Here is a 14,691-nt window from a genome sequence, read left to right as displayed (position 1 = left end):
AAAAAAAAAAAAAAATTTTGGTGTCCTTGATCACATCTATAAATCCATATTCAAATAATGCACTTTTTTTTTGGTTTTTTTTTTTTGAGACAGATTGTCACTCCGTAACCCAGGCTGAAGTCCACGATCTTGACTCACTGCAACCTCCGCCTCGCCTCCTGGGTTCAAGCAATTCTCATGCCTCAGCCTCCCAAGTAGCTGGAATTACAGGTGCGTACCACCAAGTCCAGCTAATTTTTGTATTTTTAGTAGACAGGGTTTCACCATGCTGGCTAGGTTGGTCTCGAACTCCAGGCCTCAAGCAATCCTCCCACCTCAGCTTCCCACAGTGCTGGAATTACAGGCATGAGCCACCACACCCGCCCCGAATGATGCACTTTTAAAACTGCAGTTTTCCTCCTTGAAAGCATGACAGAACAATTCACATCCACCAACTTGTATTGGATATTCAAACTAATCAAGAAAAATATATTTTAATGCCAATTGAAAGAGCCTGTTTACCATTATTTACCTTAATTACAACAATAAAAGCACTCACTTCAGCTTTTCAAAGGCCTCTTTCTGTCCTTTGCAGCTAAATATTGCAACTTGAATTATTTCTGGTTTGTTGGTTCTCACTAACTCAGACCCTCTGCTGTCCAATATTGAATAAGCAAACCAACAGACTTAATTTCAAGGTTTTCCATGAACCATCTTTGGCCAACATTGTAACTATAATAATTCCAGCTTCATTCTCCCATATTCCTTGCAAGATCTTTCAGAGAGGACCTATGTACAGAATTTACCCCCAATCCCTGTGATTCCAGGATAAGGAAGCCCTCTTCTCTTCCACCAGGAACTAGAAATCTTGTACTGATTTACATTCCAGAATCCTACATAAAAAGCAAAACCAGTGAGGAAGTGGCACTCAAAAATCCCTTCTCTTAAATTCTATGTAAATAAATGTATTACTGCTTTCAAAGTTAACTCCAGAAAAGGGCTGGGCCCATCACTTCATATTGAAGTGCTGAGGGTAGAGTGGTGGTGATGATAGTGACACCGACAATCATTTTTCTGTGGTGGTATATGTCATGCCCTGTGTAGATGGTTTACATAAGTCCTCACTGTGTTCTGATGAAACCCTATGAGGCAGGTACTGTATTGCAGATGAGAAAACAGGCTTACAGGAGTTAAATTATCCCTGCTAATAAGAGGCAGAATGAATAGCTGAACCCCAATCTGGCTGACACCCAACCATCACACTATGATGCACTGATAATTACAGTAGTTGTCCAATAAATATTACTCAGAGCCTGTATTTGTATATTATTAGTCCATAATTATAGATTTTACATCCTAATTCATGTGACGTAGGCAAATGTTAATGTGTCTTCTTTAAACACAGACCAAATAAATGGTGATCAGGGAGATGCCAAAATAGGCATTATCTAAAACTATTCAAACTAGGCAAAATTATCCAGAGTTAATCCACAAAATTACAATCAAAAAAGTAAATGAGCTTTCAGAAGTAAGCAAGAATCAATCATATCTAGTTTTGGGGGGGTTGTCTTTTTTTTTTTTTTTTTTTTGCAATGGCTGAGGTTTTATTTCCTTTATGATTACTGTTAGTATGTTTATTAATTCTCAGCCATAAATGTACAGTTTTGTAACAAATAAAAACAATTTGGGGCCCTATCAGTTATATCACTACAACGCAATTATCCTGTCCATCTAAATTATTGAAACTTTCCATTCATATTTACGAGTCCATAGAAAACGAATACACGTTTCAGAAACTGAAAAATCTGGAAAAAACTTCAGAGTCTTGGCTTCCTTTCCCCATCCTCTCTTTAGAAAACATGTTACTGAAGGCAGTGGAGATAACCAGATGCTTCTGTGATGTCATTGGAGGGCACCAACAAGACTATACCCTATCCCACCCCTAAGAAACTTTCACACCACCACCCCGTTTTCTTTTTTTTTTTTTTCAATTTCTTGTTATTTTTTCTTTCCTTTTTTTTTTTTTATTATACTTTAAGTTCTAGGGTACATGTACATAATGTGCAGGTTTGTTACATATGTATACTTGTGCCATGTTGGTGTGCTACACCCATCAACTCGTCAGCACCCATCAACTCGTCATTTACATCAGGTATAAATCCCAATGCAATCCCTCCCCCCTCCCTCCTCCCCATGATAGGCCCCGGTGTGTGATGTTCCCCTTCCCAAGTCCAAGTGATCTCATTGTTCAGTTCCCACCTATGAGTGAGAACGAACACCACCCCGTTTTCTAACAGGCAACCCTGCGGGTGTCTTTCCTAAACCAGTACGATTCTTTTCAGAAGGCCCTTGTCAAACTATTCATTTCCTCAGGAAATTAAAAGCAACCAAAGCTTCGCCTACCAAGATTAGAGAAAATAAATAAATAAATAATTTTGTTAAGGATTAAAATAAAAAAAGCAACCAGGCTAGGAGTGGTGGCTCTTGCCTATAATCCCAGCATTTTGGGAGGCTGAAGCAGGATAGTCTGAGCCCAGGAGTTCAAGACCAGCCTGGGTAACATGGCGAGCCCGTCTCTAAAAAAAAATTAAATTAATTAATTTAAAAAGCAACCAAAGCTAGCATTTCTCCAGTGCCTATCTTGTGCTGGGCATGTTTAATGTAGTTAATCTAATCTTCACACCAAGCCTATGACCAGCCTATGAGGTAGCAAACATTAGCACCATTTTCCAGAAGAGAAAACTAACCATCAGAGATGGAGGGACTTGCTCATCATTCACACTCCTAGGAAGCGACAGATCTGGGACAATGCCCCAAGCTTGCTGACACCAAGCCAACCCTCTTTCTACCACCCTCCATGGTTTTTCCACCCGCCAAGCTTGTTCCCACCACAGGGCCTTTGTTGCCTCTGCTTGGAATGCTCTTTCTCTAATCTCCACAGGGCTGTGTGCTTCTTGTCAGTCAGGCCTCAGCCAAATTGTCGCAGAGCTGCTGCACAGTGCTTCACCTGTCCTTTGCAGACAGTGACCACTCCAGGTAAAGCAGCCACCTTGTCACACTGAATCATGTCACCCTGCTTTGATTCTCCACTTGGTACCTACCCAGCATTTGTCATTTTCTTCATTGTGCATTTGCCGGCTTGTTATCCACCTCCCTGTGCTAAGGCAGCAGTGCTGGAAAGCCGAGATGCTGGGTCTTGCGTTCTCTGCCCTATCTGTAACACCTAGAACAGGCTCGGACACAAGGTAGGTACTTAATAAACACCTATGAATGACTGACTGGATGGTTTCCCTGCTGCCTCCACCACACACTGAGGTGGAGTCGGGAAAGAATCTTGGCCTGAAGTCTAGAGAGCTGAAGTCTAGCCTGAAGTCTAGAGAGCTGGCTTCTCACTTTACCTTTAGCTAGGGGGCTGCTCTGTGGACAATCTCCATTCAGCTCAATTTCCACCAACATCAGGGTGTCTGTAAGATGCTGGCCGAGTGAACTGGAATTCCAGAGAGGACCAAAAAACCTGTTGGGTCACGGGGACTCAGACCATAGGAGACTGGGGCTCAAAGGGTAAGAGGATCAAGCAGACCTCACCAATCTCATCATTTTGTCTTAGACTAACACGGCAGAGCACCATAATGCCCACTGCAGCTCAAAAAGAGGGTGAATGTTTTAAGAAAAAGTATATGAAAAAGATGAATCCTATTTCTTTTTACAGGGGAAAAGTTTATATTAACAAAAGATACCAAGCCAGGGTCACTCAAACTGTCCTAGTTTTTTTTTTTTAAGTTTTCATCTACTGCAAACCTCAAAGAAACTCTTTCAAAAAATAGAGGCTTTTGAAAATACCTAAATAACACAACCAAATAGGTCCTAAAATGGGTCATCATCTAGTATATTTCACCAGGAGCCATAAGTGAGAACACATTTTTAAGAACATCTTTTTCTCTAAAATGTGTAGCTCCTAGCTCCTATTTTCTACTAAGTAACTATTTTCTATAATTAATTGAAGTGAAAATGTCCTCAAATACAAAGGAAACACCAGAACCACACCCTGAATGTTAGGAATTAATAAAAGCCTTATTTTAACTGACGTTTCTCAACCTGAGGTCCTGTGTCCTTTAGGTTTAGGAAAGGCTTTAGGAGGGCTACTAATCTGATGACATTGTTCCCAGAATATCATCAATATGCACATACGTGCATTTTTGCAGAAACAGGCTCCACAGCTCTCATCATCACTAAAAGGGTCTAGGGCTCAACAACAGTTTCAAAAGCACTGCTTTAGATGGAATCTGCTCTCAACTCTTCTGTACCATAATTAAACAACAGTAATCTACATTAAAGTATCTAAGAGGCCCACAGCTTGCAAATAAATAAATGTATTCTGTTTATGGAATTAGGCTAATACACGTGGGACTTTTGGGTGTGCTTCCCAAAATAATTTCAGAGTCCAGAACAAATCTGAGTATCAGAAGTCCAGAAGTCTCCTGAATATATTTCAGAAGGGAGCAGAATTTCCATTGTCCAATGGAACCATTACCAGAACCACAAAACTCTGACACGGGAAGGACCAGAGAGCTCAAGGGGCCCAGCCCTCCAACATCACAGATGCAAAAACCAAAGCCCATTGTAAGGAAAGAGGGCACTGTATCATATTTAAGTGCTTGCGACATGAGAAGTGGAGAGACAGAGCTATACAAGTACAAGGGACAGCTGTGACTTACTAATAAATATGCAGCTTTGCGGTTTTTAAGTGCCTGGAGAACAGAGGCTAGGTCTGAAATGGGAAATACAGGACAAGGTATAGAATATGCTCACTCTGGCCTATATGACTTATTTTATTAATGCAATTATGACAGGGCTCATGTTGACCATGGTTTTATGCTCTGGCAAATTCCTTAATTTTTTACCACAAGCACAAACTAAACATCTTTGGTAACTTTTAAGCATTTCTCTCCCTGTGAGGTCAAAGATGTGCAAGGGTAAAACTTACATGGAATCAAAGGAACTCTTGGGAAGGCAGTACATAATAAAAGCATTGCTGGTAAGCTTCTTATTAAGTGGGCTTTCTACTACAAAAGTCCTATGTGCTTTGACAGATACTGCTCTAATTTACTGGTGCTACAGAAGCATACTAACATAATAATCTTGATAAATATCTCCAGATAGGACCATGATTCTCAACAAAAATTTCCTGTCTCATAAAATTCTTTAACATAGCACTTAAACACTACCGTAGTCAATACCCTTGGGCTCATTCCTCCCTCTAATTAAAATGTCTGTCCTACAGTGATTTGCAGTATTTGTCATCACCTTGGGTGGATACACAGACTGGGGGCTACAGACGCTTTGGGACAATAATGTTGTAATTGCCATACTAGTGAGAATGGCTTCTAGCAAAACAGTGGGATTCTCAGTCTCTCTCTGACTTGACGTAACAGGGACATAACTTACAACCATCCCATAGAGCAAGGAATGCGTTAGCGTCAACCAAGAAATACAACTGCATGGCTTGAAATGTATTTCCTTAAGGCTGATTCTAAACCAAGAAAATAATACCAACATCACTAGCAATGCTATACAAGTCACTTAGATGTGAGCTAAATCCTCTCCAACTCTGAGCAATGTAGATTTGGACCAATTTAGTTCTTAGGAGTTACTAACTTTGATAACACATAATTCGTTTTGACAGTTTAAACCAAACCAATTACTCCGAAAGGGAAGGAATTATGTAATTGCCTAATACATGGAAGCAGAGGCTTTAGAGATGTAAAGGCCTTTATAGATCACTCAGTGCGGCCCCCTCACAATAAAACCGGGAAAGGAGACTCAGCCCCCTCACAATATAACCGGGAAAGGAGACCCTGATAAGTAGGGGCTTGCCTAAGGTCACAGTTTGAACCCAGTTCTCCTGACTCCCATTAAAGTACAGCATTCCCATATTGCTGGGAGTTGTATACGGAAATAAAAAGAGGGGTTTTTTGTTGTTTTTTTCTTGTTTTGAGACAAGGTCTCACTCTGTTGCCCAGGCTGAAGAGCGGCAGCTCGATTATAGCTCTCACTGCAGCCTTGAACTCCTAGGCTCAAGCAATCCTCCTGCCTCAGCCTCCGCAGTAGACGGGACACAGATGCACACCACCACACCAGCCTGGCAGTTTGCTTTCTTTTTAAATTGTATAGTTAACACAACAGTAATTTGTGGTAAAAGTTAACTCCCCATATATTTACTAGTAAGCTAGCTTTCTCTGAAATACTAGGACACAAATATTTATGTAAGAAAAATCTAAGTAAATATACATCTAATGTATTTCATAAATTAATAAATATTCCATATCTAAATAAATCTAAGTAAACATATCTATATTTTTGTAGATATAGATTAGACAGATATTAACACATATTAAATGTATGTATATGACACTTCTCATGAGCTAGGGCAAGCTTGTTCAACCCACAGCCCATGGGCTGCAATGCATGCAGCTCAGAACAGCTTTGAACACAGCCTAACACAGATTCGTAAACTTTCTTAAAACATTATGAGACTTTTTTGAGGATTTTTTTTTTTTTTTTTTTTTTAGCTCATCAGCTATCGTTAGTGTTAGCATATTTTAGGTGTGGCCCAGGGAAGCCAAAAGACTGGACCCCTCTGTTAGGGCAACAGTAATGCTTTGGCTAGAACTTTGGTTCCCACATTCTGAAAACAAAGGCTTGAGCTATAGTGTCACAAAATTAAAAATGTTCCAGGTCCAAGCAAGTAATGAGTCAAGAGAGCTGGCTTCATAACAGGGAGTGGTGGGGTCTGTGGCAAACTGGAGCACCACGGCACTAAATGCCTTCAGTTTCAATGTTAAAAACATCTGTGCCAAATGAATATACCTACAGGCTGTCTGCAGGTCTAAGAGCTATCAGGCTTTTTTTGTTGTTCCAAATTAGATGATGATCCTGCTTCAACATCTATGGTTATTTTATGATCTATACAAAACTTAAGGTATTTGATCATTCAAATTTAGTGTTCCCACTTTCTGCCTTTGCGGAGTCAAAAGTTGTTTTGCAGGTCATCTGTTCACAAGCATGGAAACAGTTCCCTCCCAAACTTCCCAAAGATGGAAACATTTCTGTGGGTCAGGAACATTTACCTTCCAAAAGGGCATCTAAGATGTCCCTCTGGAAAACATTCTCAGGTCAGAAGTTCCTTTTCTTCTTTTGAGCAAAGACTGTTTATAGTCATTTAACTGAAGCAGGCTGTGGCTCTCTATGCTGGGACCTTAAAATCCAGCTCTTTGTTTTTCCTCCAGGAAGATGTTCCTGACCTCCCCAAACCAGGGGCTTACCTGCCTGTAAGTACTTCTGTAATTCACTAGTTGCTTTGGTTTGTTTTTACCCCAATCTCCCTCCCTCTTGGAATTACAAGACCTATGAAAGAATGGGTCGTGTGTGTCCCGTCCACTTGACTTTACAGGATAGAGCACAATGCCTGGTACTTTGTACATGCTCAGTGGTGGCTGGATGCTCACCTAGGGCTTGGCATTTCAAATAGAAACATGTAATAGTCTCTCAGAGTCACTACCACAAGAGCCAAGCAGATGAATCTTAGTAAATCACTCAAACGACTACACCCCGAACTCCCTGTGACCAGTGTCACATGCTTCCATTAGAGGCCAATCCATTCATACGTCCGTTCTTTCAGGTTGGAGGAGACAGCGGCAAAGGAGATCTCAGGATACTGAGGGAACACTAGGAGGAGGACCAAACCCAGACTGGCACATCAGGGACAGTTGTCTGGGTAATTAATGTCCACAATGAGACCTGAAGCACAAGTAAGAATTAGCAAAGCAAAGAGTTCCTCCTTTTGAGGAACTGAAAGATGTTCATGGTAATTTGGGGAAATGTAAGAGAAAAGGCTCAAGAGGAAAACAGGAGACAGATCATGGAGAACATCCTATACCACTTTAAAGACTCTGGACTTTGGCTGGGTGCGGTGGCTCATGCCTGTATCCCAGCACTTTGGGAGGCTGAGGCGGGCAGATCACCTGAAGTCAGGAATTCGAGACCAGCCTATCCAACATGGCAAAACCCTGTCTCTACCAAAAATATAAAAATTAACCAGGCGCGGTGGTGCGTGCCTGTAATCCCAGCTACTAAGAGACTGAGCCAGGAGAATCGCTTGAACCTGGGAGGCAGAAGTCGAAGTGAGCCGAGATTGTGCCACCACACTCCAGCCTGGGCAACAGAGAGAGATTCTGTCTCAAAACAAAAACAAAAACAAAAACAAACAAACAAACAAAAAAGACTCTGGACTTTATCTAAGAGCAGTGGAGAACCACAGAGGAATTTTAAGTAAAGAAATGACTGTTGGTTTGGCAACTGAGAAAGACTATTTTGAATAGAGTAATGATAAGAGTGAAAAACAACAGACAGGGATTGAGTTTCCACTTAGGCCTCATTTTTATCACATTCTAATAAAGTGGAGCTAAGAAGTCAACACAAAAGGGGAACACAATCTAGTTGACTGTTTTTTCAGCTTTTTATTTTTTTTTTGAGACAGGGTTTTGCTCTGTCATTTAAGCTAGAGTGCAGTGACATGATCATGGCTCATTGCAGCCTCAACCTCCCAGGCTCAAGTGATCCTCCTACCTCAGCTTCCCAAATAGCTGGGACTACAGGCATGTGCTACTGTGCCTAGCTAATTTTATTTTTTTGTAGAGATGGGGTCTCATTATTTTTCCTAGGCTGGTCTCAAACTCCTGGGCCCAAGGGATCCTATTGCCTTAGCCTCCCAAAGTGCTGGGATTACAGATGCGAGCCATAGCACCTGGCCCCAGTTGCTTTATTAAATAAAAAAGGACTATCAAAAATCCCAGGCACCTCTATTATTCTACACAAATGCTACTCTTCTCATAAAAATGCAGCACACTTTTACCATCACCACTAATTACCATTCTAAACACTTGCTACATACCAAAACTTCACTAAGAGTTGCATAAGATAAAATGATTCGCGTTCCACCCACCAACCTCATTCCTCTCCAAGGCTGAGGCACAACCTTTTAAATGTTGATGTCTTTGCTTCTGCCCTGACTTTAACATTTTGGGCGTGAAAATTACAAGTGAAAAACGTTATAACGTATTACAAGTTTTAAAATCATAGTCTTTTAAAATGACGTAAGAGCAGGGAATTTTTCATACACTAGGTTTTCAATCCATTACCATATTCAAAGAACTCAGCAGTTAGGCCCAGTCTTTCAAGCACATATTGGTATGTCACTGATAGATTTAATAGAGGAATACCGTTCATCCAGTCACTCCTCAACTATTTTCATTTATTTCTTTTGGAAAGATGGCAAGATGCTCCCAAAGTACTTATACTTTACTTGTCCCCCAATCACATAAAATTTGGTTTAACAAATATTTAATGTTTACTGCGTATAAGACATTGTCCCAGGGTTAGGACAGTGAATAAGAGAGGTGGGTCCCTGCTCTCAAGCCATTTGTAATCTGGAGGAAAGTATAATAAGCAAATTCATTAATAAAATGATCTGAGAGAGGAATGAGTACAACGAAAGACAACAAGATAATAATGTGGCCAGGAAAATGCTCTCCAAAGGGGAAAATATCTGAGCCACAACCTGTTTGTGATGAGAAGCAGCTGGCCCCACTGCAGCAAACTTCTTCTTACAATGAAAATGAAGATGCTACATAGCCAATACAATTCACATACACTGAAATAAAACTCCCTCAAGATTCTAAAATATGTTTTTCCCCTTAAACACTGTGGGTTGATCAATCAGTGTTAGACACTCCTTCCAATTGGCTCAGAAAAAAATCAATCATGAGAATAACTGCACTACAAAGTACAAAACAGAATGAACCACTAAATAGAAAATCTGGAAGAATTTTGGTGCTATAAATTCAGACCCCTGGATCCAGGAAGGAAGGGAAAAGATAATCCATGATTGTCCAGTAGTAACCTGGCTGCTTCACCTGACAGGACTGATTACAAAACAGGTACCTCACTGAGAAATTGAGAGAAAGCGGCCCTTCAAGGCTGCCGAGAACACAATGTCTTCAAGAGGGTTGAACCAGGAAAACAGCCTGGGATCCTGCCAAGCCGGTCCTTCCTTCCTGAGGGGGCGCCAAGGTCTTTCCATGACGCAGCCTCTAGCTCCTCCTGCCTCCCCATGTCCCCAGCACTCTGCATTAAGCATTAGATGCTGGTCCCCACTTAGAAGGTCAGCAAATCAAGAGCAAGTACACGAAAGAAGAAAATAGGGTTTAAATAGAGGCAATTCTTCAGTTTTTGGAAGCCAGAGAAATTATGCAAAATAAACGTGTTCTAGAAGCATCAGAAAAAAAAACTGACAGTGATAATTTAGAAAATCAGACTGTGTCCAAAAATTAGAAACTAATTTGTTTTATTGTGATTTCGTTTTTTCTACGCTCCTATTCTCATAAATATTTTCTGCACTAAAGACGAAACATAGTTTTCAAGAGTCAGACTTGGCTCAACTGAAATTCTGTCATTTACTAGCATCTTAACACCTTCAGTAAAATATGGATAAGTCCTTATTGGTTTTTTTTCCCCACAGCTTTATTCAGGTATAACTGTCATATAGTAACATGCACATACTTAAAGTGAACTATTTAATAAGCTTTGACATATGTTTATAACTGTGAAACCACTGCTACAATCAGAATAATACAAATATTCATCTCCCCTAAAAGTTTCCGCCTCCTCTGTAATCCACCTCCCTCACCTCCACTCTCCATTTTTAGGCACCCACTGATCTGCTTCCTGTCACTATACACTCGTTTTCATTTCTAGAATTTTGCATAAATGAAATCGTACTTTTTTGTCTAGCTTCTTTCACTCAGCATAATTATTTTGAGATTCATTCCTGTTGTTACATGTGTAACAGTTCATCTTTTTTATTGCTGAGTAATATTCCATTGTATGGATAAATTACAATTGTTTAAACATTCATCTGTTGACATTTGAGTTGTTTCCAGTTTGGGGGTTATTACAAATAAAGGTGCTATGGACATTCGTGGACAAGCCTTTGTATGAATGGTTTTATTTCTTTCAGTAAATACTAAAGAGTAAGTTATACGGTAGGCATATGTTTGATAGTTTAAGAAACTGCCAAACTATTTTCCAACATGATTGTACCATTTTACATTCCTCACAGTAGCATATGAGAGTTCCAGGTGCTCCACTTCCTCACCAACACTTGGTATGGTCAGTCTTATTAATTTTAACCTTTCTAGTGGGTGCATATTGAGATCTCATTTTGATTTTAATTTGCATTTCCTTAATGACTCATGATTTTGAGCACCTTTTAATGTGCTATTTGGCATGAAGGTGAGTGCCTATTCAAACATTTGACAAGTTACAAGTCATTTGTTGGATTTTAAATTAGGTATTTTTCTTATTATTACTGGGCTGTTAGAGTTCCTTTATATATTCATGTTACACATCTTTCATTTACATGTTGCAGTTATTTTCTCCCATTTGTGGCTTGGGTTTTCAATTTCTTAAACATTCTCTGGGAAGCAACAGTTTTTCATTTTGATAAAGTCCAACTTACTGATTTTTTTTTTATAGTTGGTGCCTTTTGTACGCTATCCAAAAAATTTTTGCTGAACCCAAGGTCACTACAATTTTGTTTTCTTATAGAAGTTTCACAGTTAAACTCTTACATTTAGGTTTATAATCCATTTTGAATTAATGTCTTGTATGATGTCAGGTAAGCGTCAAGGCTCATATTTCTGCATGTGGCTATCCAGTTGTTCAAGCACCATTAGTTGAAAAGATTATCATTTCCCCCACTGAGTTGCCTTCTTGGCAGCTTTATCAGAAATCAGTGGATCATATATGTGTGAATCTATTTCTAGACTCTCTTCTATTCATTCCACTGATCTGTATGACTCTCTTTACTCCAATACCACATTATCTTGATTACGGTCATGTTACAGTTAGCCTTGAAATCAGAGAGTGTAAGTCCCCCAACTTGTTCTTTTTCAAAACTATTCTTAGACTGGTCTCAGTACTTTCCATTTCCATATAAATTTTAAAGTCAGTCTGTCAATCTCTACAACAAACTTAGAAAGATTTTGATTGAGATTATATTGAATCTATTGAATACTTTAGGAAGAATTGAGATCTTAACCATATTGAATCCTCTCATCCACAATCGACAGCTAAAAGCTTCTCATGATCTAGCAAAAACTAAGTCCCTAGGTTTTTGGGGATTTTTTGAACCTGCTACTTCAAGGGTTTGTTTTGTTTTTGTTTTTGTTTTAAGTCAGTAATCTGTAGTTCCACTTGCAACACATAAATTTATTATGGAGTAAATTCAATTATTCCACATGTAACTCTCTGAATAAACTAGACATGTCAATTTAAAATACTAAAGATAAGTAAGTATTTCTGCAATCCTGAACTTCAAAAGCACCTTTGGGCCAGATGTAGTGGCTCACACCTGTAATCCCAGCACTTTGGGAGGGTGAAGTGGGAGGACGGTTTGAGGCCAGGAGATCAAGACCAGCCTGGTCAACAAGGGAGCAAGACCCCATCTCTATTTTTTAAAGTATTTTTGAACCTATAAAGGATAATTTTTAAAAAAACAAGCATGCATTCCATACATTTCCAAATATTTACTTAACAAGATTTTCTTAAAAAGAAAAGAAACAACACTCTGCCCATCCTACCTACCACATCCTCAGAGTTCCAAAATACCCAAAATCTTTTTAAAAAACAACATCAAAAAAAATCTGCCCTCTGATGCATACAAATGCATGAAAAACCATTGGTTTCAAGGTCATTTAAATGCTGACCCTCCTTACCAACCAAACACTCACGTTTTCCAAAACGCCACCAGTGGATTAAACATCTAAGTGTAATTATTTCAGATTATCATAAATACTGAAATCTGATTTACACTGAATTGTTTATTCATCCAGTGGAACAATAAGCAGCTCTGTACATGCCACCTAGTCAGATAACCTGGATCTTCCTACATTTATGACACCAAGAAGTCCTCATCTTTTGGCCTTCATGTAGGCCTCAGGTTCTCCACCTTGACTGCACGCTGGAATCACCTGGGGAGCCTAAAAGCATGGGTGATGGGGTCCCACAGCCCAGAGATTCCTATCTAGAATCTTTAAAAGTGGGGATTTTTGAAAGGTCCCTGGGTGATTCAAGTGGGTAGATTATGATGATTGAGAAGGACCAGTCTAGGCTCTCTCCAGGAAGAGATGCTTCTCATGGCCATTGGCCAATCTGCACCACCATACTTCAGAACCTAGTGAGCTCCTCTAGAGCTTTGCCCAAGCTAACTCCTAATCAGACAATAATAGAACTCAACAATTCCATCTGGATGCCTACACTCACTTCTATTTCATATCCAGAAATCCACAGGATAAATGTAAATATCTAACTGTATTTTAGCAATTGCTCTCTAGTCCCCACTTCTAAATGCCACAAAGTAAATCAGGCTGAAGGGAAATTAACTCAATATAATTTGACGATTAAGGTTAAACAGTCATTACAGTTTTTGTACTTCTATTTAAAAGAAAGGAATAGCTCCACAGCCATCTTTAATTTCAGAAAATATACGGTAAAAATTACCAATTCCACAAAGTATAAAATAAATACCTAAATGAGCCTTCATCACCATCCGATTTCACCCCTTGTAAATTTCAAACAGATTTTCAATACTGATATTGGGTTCAAAACTGACTCCCTCCAGAACTTAAACTATTAAACTCCTGAGAGTCTTCAAATAACCTACTCCATTTGGCTAAACCAGACTACTTTATTATAATTATCATTCCATCATCTCAAAGTGGGAACGACACCACCTGCATCACAAAGCCAGTGTGAGGATTAGGCAGTAAAAGCATGTTAGCACCGTGTAGAGTGCTCTAGAAGTTTTAATTTATTTACAGCAGAAATTTTGCCTCATGGGAACTATGTGAAAAGCAGAGGCAAGTGGGAAGTTGCGGGTAGCTACACGTCAACACCCAGGAACACAGGCTGGTGATGTGGGGAGGGAAGGCGGTTAACAACCTCCTGAGGAGTCCTTGCAGCTCTTCTCAGACCAACAGCAGCAGAAACCCATACCTCAGGACTCCCACCTCGGACTGACTGAGTTACTTGCAAGTATATGTAAATCTCATCTCCTTGGAAAACTGCTAAATAATAAAACTGCCAACGTGCAGACCCAGGCGCTCAGATCCCTGTCAGTGTAGCTCATGTACCTTTGGGATGTGCAAGCCGAAACACGTGTGCACGTCTGAGCGGCTAAACCAACATGTATCCATAAACATTATGAATAATACTCGCGAGAATGCACGGCTTTCTCCTAAGTTAGCGCTTGAAGCACTTTACCCAAATCAAGTCCCTTTCGTATCACTCCTTCCCTGCCTTTCCTACGTATCCACTCGAATGCTGAAAGTTGGAGCTCCTTACCCAAAGACTGGGCGGAAGGGGTGACCGCCCTGGACCCCTGCCCGACTTCCCGTTAGGCCAAGCCGCCGTCCTGAAAGGGGATCGTGTCCAGGCCGGCTTCCTGGAGACACACCTGCGCCTGCACACACCCACCGCGGTCGCGTCACCAGTGCCGCGGCCACCTGGACGAGGACCAAAGTCTGGAGGGAATTCCCTCAGCCATAGAGCGATGGGAAAGCAGGACCCGGGTGAGTTTTGAAAAACGTAAGGGGA

General features: G+C 40.2%; 2 protein-coding genes across 4 annotated transcripts in view; one reads left to right on the top strand and one right to left on the bottom strand.

Annotated features, from left to right (window-relative positions):
• The window catches only part of PRKCH (protein kinase C eta), a 231,216-nt gene that overhangs the window by 215,538 nt on the left and 987 nt on the right, over positions 1 to 14,691 (bottom strand). The window lies entirely within an intron of this gene.
• The window catches only part of TMEM30B (transmembrane protein 30B), a 45,893-nt gene continuing 42,899 nt past the window's right edge, over positions 11,698 to 14,691 (top strand). For 2 of the 3 annotated variants that reach the window (XM_073011060.1, XM_073011059.1), the window contains exon 1: positions 11,698 to 14,666. The gene's annotated coding sequence lies outside the window, so the exon portion shown is untranslated. The remainder of the gene's footprint in view (positions 14,667 to 14,691) is intronic. The other variant, XM_073011061.1, reaches the window with a different exon arrangement.

Source organism: Chlorocebus sabaeus, chromosome 24 (genome assembly GCF_047675955.1).
Source record: "Chlorocebus sabaeus isolate Y175 chromosome 24, mChlSab1.0.hap1, whole genome shotgun sequence".
NCBI lineage: Eukaryota > Metazoa > Chordata > Mammalia > Primates > Cercopithecidae > Chlorocebus > Chlorocebus sabaeus.
This window is presented reverse-complemented; position numbering and strand designations above follow the sequence as displayed.